Here is an 11,540-nt window from a genome sequence, read left to right as displayed (position 1 = left end):
GCAAATTTGTGCACAGGCGCATGTACAAGAGAACACCTTTTGTGCATGTAGGCAGCCATCTACAAGCGAAGGAGAAAGGCCTGGAACATGTCCTTCCCTTTCAGCCATCAGAAGAAGCCAACCCTGGTAACATCTTTGAACTGTGAGACAATAAATTTATGTTGGTTAAGCGATCCAGTTTGTGGTACTTTGTGAAGGCAAACTAATACATATGGCATTATGTCTAAAAGAATTTGAAATAAAAAACTCCAGTATTGCCCTAGTTTCATGGGAAGCACACAGAATTGATCATTAGGAGACTGGTCCTAGTTAGAATTAGTCTTAACTAATTTGCTATAAACATTGTGAAGTCAATTGCTTTGAAATAACTAAACTTCAGTGAAAGTGTAAAATTATTTAATTAGTTCTCTTTAAAATGTTTCAGAAAGAATGTCATCATAAATGTGCAGTGCTATGTAAATGTTGGTAATGGAATTTAATTTATTAAACATCATCAAGATTTCTCCATTAGAATAATCATTGAAATGGAAAACATGGTATATGTATTTTTATAAAGTAAGATTTTTTAAACTTCTCCTTTAGATTTGCCTGACCAAATCATCTGCTTCCAATTTGGAAGGTGGTGAAATTTATTTCTTAGTTTTTAGAATCAAAAATACAACTATTTAAATGGCATCTTTCAATTAAAAACACATCCTTTTATTTCTTTACATTGGTCCTCACTTGCCAAACAATGCTGATTGAGAATATCACCTCCTTATTGAAGGGCTAGGAGGTACAATCGAAAACCCACTGTACAATATTTTTTTTTTATGTAGAACAATTTACCCTTTTGCAATGTATTTGCTTATATGTTTATTCTCTACTAAACCTGAGTCCCTCAAGAGAGCAGTACCAATGGCAGTGTGGCCAGCAAACTCAGCATTCAGTGCTTAATAAAGGAGAAATGGGAAGTCCTGAAGAATTGACAGGGAAGAAAAGGAAAAGCCATATTTGTTTTCTTTTTTTTTTTTGTATCATGAAAGATTATGTTTACATTTTTAAATTTTATTTTTAATTTTTTTAAAATTCACATCCAAATTAGTTCATATATAGTGAAACAGTGATTTCAGGAGTAGATTCCTTAGTGCCCCTTACCTATTTAGTGCATCCCTCCTCCTACAACCCCTCGAGTAACCTTCAGCTTGTTCTCCATATTTATGAGTCTCTTCTGTTTTGTTCCCCTCCCTATTTTTATATTATTTTTGTTTTCCTTCCTTTATTCATAGGTTTTGTCTCAAAGTTATCATATGAGTGGGTCCTATAATTTTTGTCTTTCTCTTACTAATTTCACTTAGCGTAATACCCTCCAATTTCATCCACGTAGTTGCAAATGGCAAGATTTCATTCTTTTTGATTGCCGAGTAATACTCCATTGTATATATACCACATCTTCCCTATCCATTCATCCATCGATGGACATTTGGGCTCTTTCCATACTTTGGCTACTGTTGCTCGTGCTATAAACATGGGGGTGCATGTGTCCCTTTGAAACAGCACACCTGTATCCCTTGGATAAATGCCTAGTAGTGCAATTGCTGGGTGGTAGGGGAATTCTATTTTTAGTTTTTTGAGGAACCTCCATACTGTTTTCCAGAGTTGCCGCACCAGCTTGCATTCCCACCAACAATGCAAAAGAGATCCTCTTTCTCTGCATCCTCGCCAACATCTGTTGTCGCCTGAGTTGTTAATGTTAACCATTCTGAAAGGTGTAAGGTGGTATCTCATTGTGGTTTTGATTTGCATTTCCCTGATGATGAGTAATGTTGAGTATGTTTTCATGTGTCACTTGGCCATCTGGATGTCTTCCTTGGAGAAGTGTCTATTCATGTCTTTTGCCCATTTCTTCACTGGATTCTTTGTTTTTTGGGTGTTGAGTTTGGTAAGTTCTTTATCGATTTTGGATACTAACCCTTTATCTGGTATGTCATTTGCAAATATCTTCTCCTATTCTGTTGCTTGCCTTTTAGTTTTGCTGATTGTTTCCTTTGCTGTGCAGAAGCTTTTAATTTTCACGAGGTCCCAGTAGTTGATTTTTTCTTTTGTTTCCCTTGCCTCTAGAGACTTCCTGAGTAAGATGGTGCTGTGGCCAAGGCCAAAGAAGTAGTTGTCTGCTTTCTCCTCAGATTTTGATGGCTTCCTCTCTTACATTGAGGTCTTTCATCCATTTTGAGCTTATTTTTGTGTATGGTGTAAGAGTGGTCCAGATTCATTGTTCTGCATGTCGCTGTCCAGTTTTCCCAGCACCACCTGCTGAAGAGACCATCTTTATTTTATTGGATATTCTTCCCTGCTTTGTCAAAGATGAGTTGGCCAAACGTTTGTGGGTCCTTTTCTGGGCTCTCTATTCTGTTCCATTGACCTGAGTGTCTGTTGTTGTGCCAGTACCATACTGTCTTGATGATTACAGCTTTATAGTGTAGCTTGAAGACTGCGATTGTGATGCCTCCTGCTTTGGTTTTCTTTTTCAAGATTGCTTTGGCTATTCGGGGTCTTTTCTGGTTCCATACAAATTTTAGGATTATTTGTTCTAACTCTGTGGAGAATTCTGGTGTTACTCTGATAGGCATTGCATTGAATATGTAGATTGCTTTGGGTAGTTTCGACATTTGAACAATATTTGTTCTTCCTATCCAGGAGCATGGAATCTTTTTCCATGTTTTTCAATTTCTTTTCTAAGCTTTCTATAGTTTTCAGCATATAGATTTTTCACCTCTTGGTGAGATTTATTCCTAGATATTTTATGGTTTTTGGTGCAACTGTAAATGGGATCAATTCCTTGATTTCTCTTTCTGTTGCTTCATTGTTGGTGTATAAGAATGCAACCGATTTCTGTGCATTGATTTTATATCCTGCAACTTTGCTGAATTCATGAATTAATTCTAGCAGTCTTTTTGTGGAATCTTTTGGGTTTTCCATATAGAGTAACATGTCATCTGCGAAGAGTGAAAGTTTGACCTCCTCCTGGCCGATTTGGATTCCTTTTATTTCTTTGCGTTGTCTGATTGCAGAGGCTAAGACATCCAATAATACATTGAATAACAGTGGTGAGTGGACATCCCTGTCTTGTTCCTGACCTTAGGGGGAAAGCTGTCAGTTTTTCCCCATTGAGGATGATCTTAGCGTTGGGTCATTCATATATGGCTTTTATGATCTCGAGGAATGATCCTTCTATTCCTACTTTCTTGAGCATTTTTATCAGGAAAGGATGCTGTTTTTTGTCAAATGCTTTGTCTGCATCTATTGAGAGGATCATATGGTTCTTGTATTTTCTTTTCTTGATGTGATGAATCACGTTAATTGTTTTGCGGATATTGAACCAGCCCTGCATCCCAGGGATAATTCCCACTTGGTTGTGGTGAATAATTTTTTAACTGTATTGTTGGGTCAGGTTGGCTAATACCTTGTTGAGGATTTTTGCATCCATGTTCATCAGGGAAATCGGTCGATAGTTCTCCTTTTTAGTGGGGTCTCTGTCTGGTTTTGGAATCAAGGTAATGCTGGCTTCCATAGAAAGAGTTTGGGAGTTTTCCTTCCATTTCTATTTTTTGGAACACCTTCAAGAGAATAGGTGTTAACTCTTCCTTAAATGATTGGTAGAATTCCCCTGGAAAGCCATCTGGCCCTGGACCCTTTTTTTTTTTTTTGGCAGATTTTTGATTACTAATTCGATTTCCTTACTGGTTATGGGTCTGTTCAAATTTTCTATTTCTTCCTGTTTCAGTTTGGTAGTGTTTATGTTTCTAGGAATTTGTCCATTTCTTCCAGATTGCCCATTTTATTGGCATATAATTGCTCAAACATTTTCTTATTATTGGTTTTATTTCTGCTGTGTTGGTTCTGATCTCTCCTCTTTCATTCTTGATTTGATGTATTTAGGTCCTTACCTTTTTCTTCTTGATCAAACTGGCTAGTCGTTTATCAATTTTGTTAATTCTTTCAAAGAACCAGCTTCCGGTTTCATTGATCTGTTCTACTGTTTTCTGGGTTCGATAGCATTAATTTCTGCTCTAATCTTTATTTTTTCCTGTCGTCTGCTGGTTTTGGGTTGTATTTGCTCTTCTTTTTCCAGCTCCTTAAGGCATTAGTTTAGGTTGTGTATCTGAGACCTTTCTTCCCTCTTTAGGAAGGTCTGGATTGCTATATACTTTCCTCTTATGACCACCTTTGCTGGGTCCCAGAGGTTTTGGGTTGTGGTGTTATCATTTTCATTGGCTTCCATACCTTTTTAATTTCCTCTTTAACTTCTTGGTTAACCCATTCATTCTTTAGTAGGATGTTCTTCAGTCTCCAAGTATTTATTACCTTTCCAAATTTTTCCTTGTGGTTGATTTCGAGTTTCATAGCGTTGTGGTCTGAAAATATGAACGGTATGATCTTGATCTTTTTGTACTTAGTTAGGACTGATTTGTGTCCCAGTATATGGTCTATTCTGGAGAACGTTCCATGTACACTGGAGAAGAATGTATATTCTGCTGCTTTAGGATGAAATGTGCTGAATATATCTGTGAAGTCCATCTGGTCCAGTGTGTCATTCAAAGTCATTGTTTCCTTGTTGAATTTTTGATTAGATGATCTGTCCATTGCTGTGAGTGGGGTGTTGAAGTCTCCTACTATTATGGTATTACTGTCGATGGGTTTTTGGTTGTGATTAGTTGATTTATATGTTTGGGTGCTCTCACATTTGGCGCATAAATGTTTACAATTTTTAGGTCTTCTTGGTGGATAGACCCCTTGGTTATGATATAATGCCCTTCTGCATCTCTTGATACAGTCTTTGTTTTAAGGTCTAGATTGTCCGATATAAGTATGACTACTCTGGCTATCTTTTGTTGACCATTAGCATGATAGATGGTTCTCCATCCCCTTATTTTCAATCTGAAGGTGTCTTTTGGTCTAAAGTGGGTCTCTTGTAAACAGCATATAGGTGGATCTTGTTTTCTTATCCATTCTGTTACCCTGTGTCTTTTGATTGGAGCATTGAGTTCACTGACGTTTAGAATGAATACTGAAAGACATGAATTCATTGCATTATGATGCTTGTAGTGTTGGAGTTTCTGGTGGTGTTCTCTGGTCTTTTCTAGTCTGTGTTACTTTTGCTATACATATATATATATATATATATATATATTTTTTTTTTTTTTAATCTTTTCTCCCCTCAGAGAGTCCGCCTTAAAATTTTTTGCACGGCTGATTTAGTGGTCACGAACTCCTTTAATTTTTGTTTGTCTGGGAAACCTTTAATCTCTACTTCTCTTTTGAATGACAGCCTTGCTAGATAAAGAATTCTTGGCTGCATGTTTTTCTGATTCAGCACATTGACTGTATCCCGCCACTCCTTTCTGGCATGCCACATTTCTGTGGATAGGTCTGTTGCGAGCCTGATCTGTTCTCCCTTGTAGGCTAGGGACTTTTTTTTCTTTTGCTGTTTCACCATTCTTTCCTTGTCTGAGAATTTTGTGAATTTGACTGTGATATGCCTTGTTGATGGTTTGTTTTTGTTGAATCTAATGGGGGTCCTCTGTGCTTCCTGGATTTTTATGTGTGTGTCTTTCCCCAAGTTAGGAAAGTTTTCTGCTATTATTTGCTCACATAACCCTTCTATCCCTATTTCTCTCTCTTCCTCTTCTGGGACCCCTATGATTCTGACGTTGTTCCTTTGTAATGAGTCACTGATTTCTCTAACCCTTTTTTTTTTAATTTTTTTTTCAACGTTTATTTATTTTTGGGACAGAGAGAGACAGAACATGAACGGGGGAGGGGCAGAGAGAGAGGGAGACACAGAATCGGAAACAGGCTCCAGGCTCTGAGCCATCAGCCCAGAGCCCGACGCGGGGCTCGAACTCACGGACCGTGAGATCGTGACCTGGCTGAAGTCGGACGCTCAACCAACTGTGCCACCCAGGCGCCCCTGATTTCTCTAACTCTTAAATTGTGTCTTGCCTGCATCTCCCTCTTTTTTTCTGCTTCATTATTCTCTATAAGTTTGTCCTCTATATCACTGATTCTCTGTTCTGCTTCATCCATCCTTCCCACTGCAGCATCCATCCATGAATGCAGCTCAGTTTTAGGATTTTTAATTTCATTCTGGCTATTTGTTACTTCTTTTATCTCTGCAGAAAGGGATTCTAACCTATTTTCTACTCCAGCTCATATTTTTATTATCATGATTCTAAAATCTGGTTCAGACATCTTGGTTGTAACTGTGTTGGTTAAGTCCCTGGATGTCATTTCTTCGTGCTCTTTCTTTGGTGGTGAATTCCTTCGTTTTGTCCTTTTGAAGGGAGAAAAAGAATTAATGAGGTAGAAAAATTAAAATTAAAGTTAAAAAATATTAAAATTGAAAAGTTAAAAACACACACCAAAATCAAATAAATAATGATAAATCCTAGGTGTGTTTTTGTGTAGGTGTTGAAAGTGGTTTGACAGATTAGAGAAAAAAAGGTGGGGGGGAGGATATCACTTGAGATTTTGAAAAAATTAATACGCTGAAGTAAAATAAAATGAGATTATGGGAGTAATATAGAATTTGTAAAAATTTATACGAATGTAAACAATGGAGTAGAAAAAAATTAAAGAAAAATATTTTAATAGAAATTGAAAGTAAGAATTAAGTTTTACTCTTTCTGTTTTCAAGAAAAAGAAAAGAAACAAAAAAGAGAAAAAATAAAAAATTTTAAAAAGGAAATCCTTTGAAAATTTGAAAAAGGGAATAGACTGTAGTAGACTAAAAAAATGATGGAAGTAAAAAAAGAATTTGAAAAACATTTACACAAAAATTAAAAAGTATACTAAAAAAATTAAAGAAAAATATGTTTAATAAAAATTGAAAATAAAAATGATTTTTCTCTTTGTATATTCAAGAAAAAGAAAAGAAGTGAAAAAGAGTAAAAAACCAAACCAAAACAAAAAAAAAGGAAGAAAATTGAACATATGGACCTGCTAACAGATTGAAAAACAACTAAAATTACTTTGTTATCCCCTAGAAGTCAGACTATGAAGTGCTTTATAGTCCATAAACTAAGTAGGTGGTGAGACTTTTGTTCTTGAAGAGTGAGGTTGGCCAAGTTGGGCGGGGCTCAGTGCAATGCTCCATTCTCCACTAGATGGCGCTGCCAGCCTCCTGGGATGGAGTGTTGTGGTGCTTGTAGGTGCATATGCACATGCACGGGAGCGGTGACAATGGTGTCACCCAGCTACCCTGTGTCTAGTATAGGAACTCTGTTTTCCCCAATCAGCAATCGTGCACCCATCCTGTATCTTCAGCTTTCATCCACTCCCTGCTTTTTCACTGTCTGTGACCAAGCCCCAGGGATTTCCTCTCTTCTGAGTTTTGTCTCAGATGTGGCTCTTTTTGCCGGCCCCTTACTTCTGAAGGACTGTGGCTTTGACCCATTCCACCCCTCTGTGGGAGAGTCTCACTGAGCAATGGCCGAATGCCAGCTGCACCCAGGAACGCTTGTGGGACCCTGTTGTTGCCAGTGCTTCAAGACTGTGGCCAGGTGCTAGCCCACCCCAGAAAAAGTTCATGAGATAGTGTAGCAGCAGCATTTCAGGGATTATGGAAAATCACAACACACATCTGGCACCAGGCTTCGCCCTAACAACCTTGCCCCAGCACCAGTGAATGTGGCCATTCTCTGGGGTCTGCTGGGATCAGGTGGCTTCAACAGTCTCTACCAAATGTCCTTCCAGCAGTGGACCCTCTTTTCCCCGTACAGCCTGAGAACCTCCCGGACCCCACTCTGCTCCTGGGGATTCGCCCTTCCCACCAGAGCACTGACAGGTATCAAGCTGTGGAGTTGTAGACTTTGTGCTCCCCTTCTTTACAGTCTTTTTTTAAATGTTTATTTGTGAGAGAGAAACAGAGTTTGAGGGGGGGGGTGACGTGCAGAGAGAGAGGGAGACACAGACTCTGAAGCAGGTTCCAGGATCTGAGCTCAGCACAGAGCCCAACATGGGGCTCAAACTCATGAACCATGAGATCATGACCTGAGCCGAAGTCAAATGCTTAACTGACTGAACCACCAAGGTCCACCCCCCTCCATTTACAGTCTTAATGGAATTTAAACCCTCTCTTTTCTTCTTTCTCCCTCTTTAGTTTAGTTCCTGTGGCTGTTTCCAATTTTCCACTTTCTCTCCAGCTGCTTTGGGGGAGGGGTGCTTTTCCCATATTCTTTCACCCCCCCCCCCCCATCTCTGTCCTCTCTCTGCCCTCAAAAGTACCTCCCTGCCTGCTGCGGCTTCTCGGTCCCCAAGTTCACCTCTCTGTGCCATATTCCTGCTTAATTCTGTGGTTCAGGTTGTGCAGATTGTTGTGTTAATCCTCAGATCAGTTTTCTAAGTGTGCAGGATGGTTTAGTGTTGGTCTGGCTGTATTTCATGGATGCGAGACACACAAAAAAAACTTCCATGATGTTCCATCACCTTGGCTCCTCCCAAAGCCATAGACTTTCTAAGGGACTATTGACTCTTGTCCAATTAATTTTTCCCTTATATAAGTCTGCATTCTAATTTTCAGTTATCAGTAATCTTCACGTGACACAGTGTGACACATTTCTTTCTGAAAATGCAGGAAAGCATCATAACGTCTGCAAGGATACATCCACTGTACGGAACCATATGCTTTATGTATGAGAGGGAGAGACGAGAAGGTTAAATGGGGGTAGGGAGGCTGGTGGGTGTAAAACAACTTTAGACCTTATGAAAATAACATTGTATTATTTTGGATCAATTCAGTGTCCTTTTCTATGGTATCACCTAATTTTTAATTATGTAATTCCTCCACTTTTGTGTGAATAACTTAGGAAAGAGAGGCCCTGGCAAAAGTTACATAACGTTGCACTCCTTCAAGAAAAACTCAATAAATGGTTTTTACTCACTATCTGCTAAGGTTAATTTTGAAATTGCACAATTTATAGCCATAGCCTCTCTTCCAAAATTATTGATGCAAATCAAAGATAGCCTATTGAGGTTAATAAATATATTTTCAAAAATCACAGTTTTCAAGCAAATAAAAGGTTTTTGGGCTTAAAAGATTGATAGTGAAGGAGATTTTACTTTACTCAGAATCCATTTAAAATTGTTTCAGCCTAGTCCTTTAGACAAGGCACAAAATTATGTTTAGGATTAAGAGTACGGTTTCTGTAACCAAACTACTTGTCTTTTAAGTCTGATTCAATACTGATTTTATCAATTTCTAATTATATGATACTGGCCATATAGTTTAATGCCTAAGTCTCAGGTTTTAACAAATAGCAATACCTGTCATACAGAGTTGTGTAAGTATTAAATAAGATAATATCTGTAACATGGCTAGCATAGTGTATAAGTGTAATAAAATAGTTCTTGTAATTGTTTAGAGCTATGTCCATGTGAGCCTACCACCAAAGGTAAAAATACCTATATTATGCTTTTCCTGTTTTTTTTAAGTTTATTTATTTATTTTGAGAAGAGAGAGAGAGAGAATGGGGCAGAGAGAGGAGAGAGACAATCAAGCAGGCTCAGCACTGTCAGCACAAAGCCTGATGTGGGGCTCAAAGTCATGAACCTAAGATCATAACTGGAGCTCAAGATTATGAAGTCAGGTGCCCACCCAGGTGCCCCTTCCTATTTTTTCTTATCAAATATACAATTAAATTCCATTTTGAGCAGACATTTGCAATATAGGAGTGGCAAAAATAAATCAGCAGGGTCTTCTCAAACTGGAATAGGAGTTAGCAAAAGAAAATCCTTTTTCTCTGTTTAACTGTTAGGTAACAAACAAAACAAACAAACAAAATTAGGAAAAAAACTGTTATTTTCCCAATTAGCACCTCATGCTTCTCCATAAATAATTGAATCTAATATTTATCTCTTAAGATGTCCTGCCACAGACTAGTTGAAGAAACTTGAGTCACTTGGTAGATAGGGAATGCGACTTTCAATCCCAGGGTAAGAGAATCAGAGGTTTGTCACTGTTTCTTACTTCCAAAGCACACACGTTTTCTAGACCTGGTCCTGCAGAGTAAGGAAGACGAAGCCTGTCCACTGCTGCTGTGGTGCGTGGCTGGTCAGCAACTGTCCAGAACCACAAAGGTGTCCACCAGTAAGGACTAATTTGGATAGTTGTCATTGCTTTCCCTAATCTTCAGCTGGGAAATTATATGGCAAATGGAATATTATGATTAGTGAGTCTCAGTAGTGTTCAGCCTTAAACACAGGCTAAGATTCCCCACAAGAATTGGCAAGACTTTCCCACCAGCTCAGAGTACTCCACTCACCCTGTTAACCTCCTTTGGTGTACTTGGGGTCTCCCCTCATCAAATATATCAGACATGGCACCCTTTCTCCACAGAAGGTGTTATTGTAACATTGGATCTCAGAATCCAGCAATTCAAGGCAACCCTCCTTGATTTCCTCAAAGCCCTAGGGCTTCATAGATGATCTATCCAATGCTTTCATAAAGCTAAGACACTGAAATGAGTAAGTATGATAATCTACAAGATCTGCTCCAGGTTACTTTCAGCAAGAATACTTCTTAGCAACTGGAAGCCCTTCTCACTTATAAAAAGGAGGGGGGGGCACCCTGGATGGCTTAGTCTGTTGAACATCAGACTCTTTTTTGGTTTTTAAGTTTATTTATTTGTTTTTATCCAGAGTGAGAGAGAGAGAGACAGAGAGAGAGAGAGAGACAGAGAGAGAGAGAGAGAGAGAGAAAGATAATCCCACAAACTGTGAGATCATGATCTGCGCAGAAATCAAGAGTCTGATGTTTAACTGACTAACCACTCTGCTGCCGCTACACCTGTCTCTTGGTTTCAGCTCAGGTCATGATCTCATGGTCACAGGTTTGAGCCCCTCCTAGAGCTCTATACTCATGGCATAGAGCCTGCTTGAGATTCTCTCTCTCCTTCTCTCTCTGCCCCTACCCTGCTCACACACATGTGCTCCCTCTCTCAAAATAAATAACAAAACATAAAAAAAAAGTGTTAGTGGTTGTCCTGTTTCATAACTAACCAGATGTTTATAATGCAAAGATGTGTATTGTCATAGAAGTAGGTATGGGGTATTGTGGAGCACTGACGAGGGCACCATGTTTGAATTACAGTAGTAGGCTCTAGAGAGGAAAAGGGGGAAAAAAGCTTTCTTTTAAAGCAGGGTTGAGAGATCCGTTCTGGAAGTAACTGTGATCAGCAGGAGAGCAGCTTAAGCATGAGAACTTGAAAATCATTCATCTTGGCAAGGGAAAAGGTCAATGGCTTTAAGTTTAGACAGATTTGGGGTCAAATTTAGTCTCTACCATTTACTATAAATAAAATGGAAGTCATTTCTCATCTCCTCTAAGCCTCTGTTCATCCAAAATATTAGAATAATCATATGTACCTTATTATAAACATTGAATTCGTCTTATTGAAAAACAGTGGTCATGAGACTGGCTTGCCTGAGAGCTCTCACAGGTTAGGTGAAAAAGTATAAGATCAGATAGAGAGTAGAGGGTAGTGGCTAACCACTTGATGCTG

Source organism: Prionailurus bengalensis, chromosome A1, assembly GCF_016509475.1.
Source record: "Prionailurus bengalensis isolate Pbe53 chromosome A1, Fcat_Pben_1.1_paternal_pri, whole genome shotgun sequence".
In the NCBI taxonomy this organism is placed as follows: domain Eukaryota; kingdom Metazoa; phylum Chordata; class Mammalia; order Carnivora; family Felidae; genus Prionailurus; species Prionailurus bengalensis.
The sequence above is the reverse complement of the archived record's forward strand: the minus strand, read 5'-3'. Positions refer to the sequence as shown.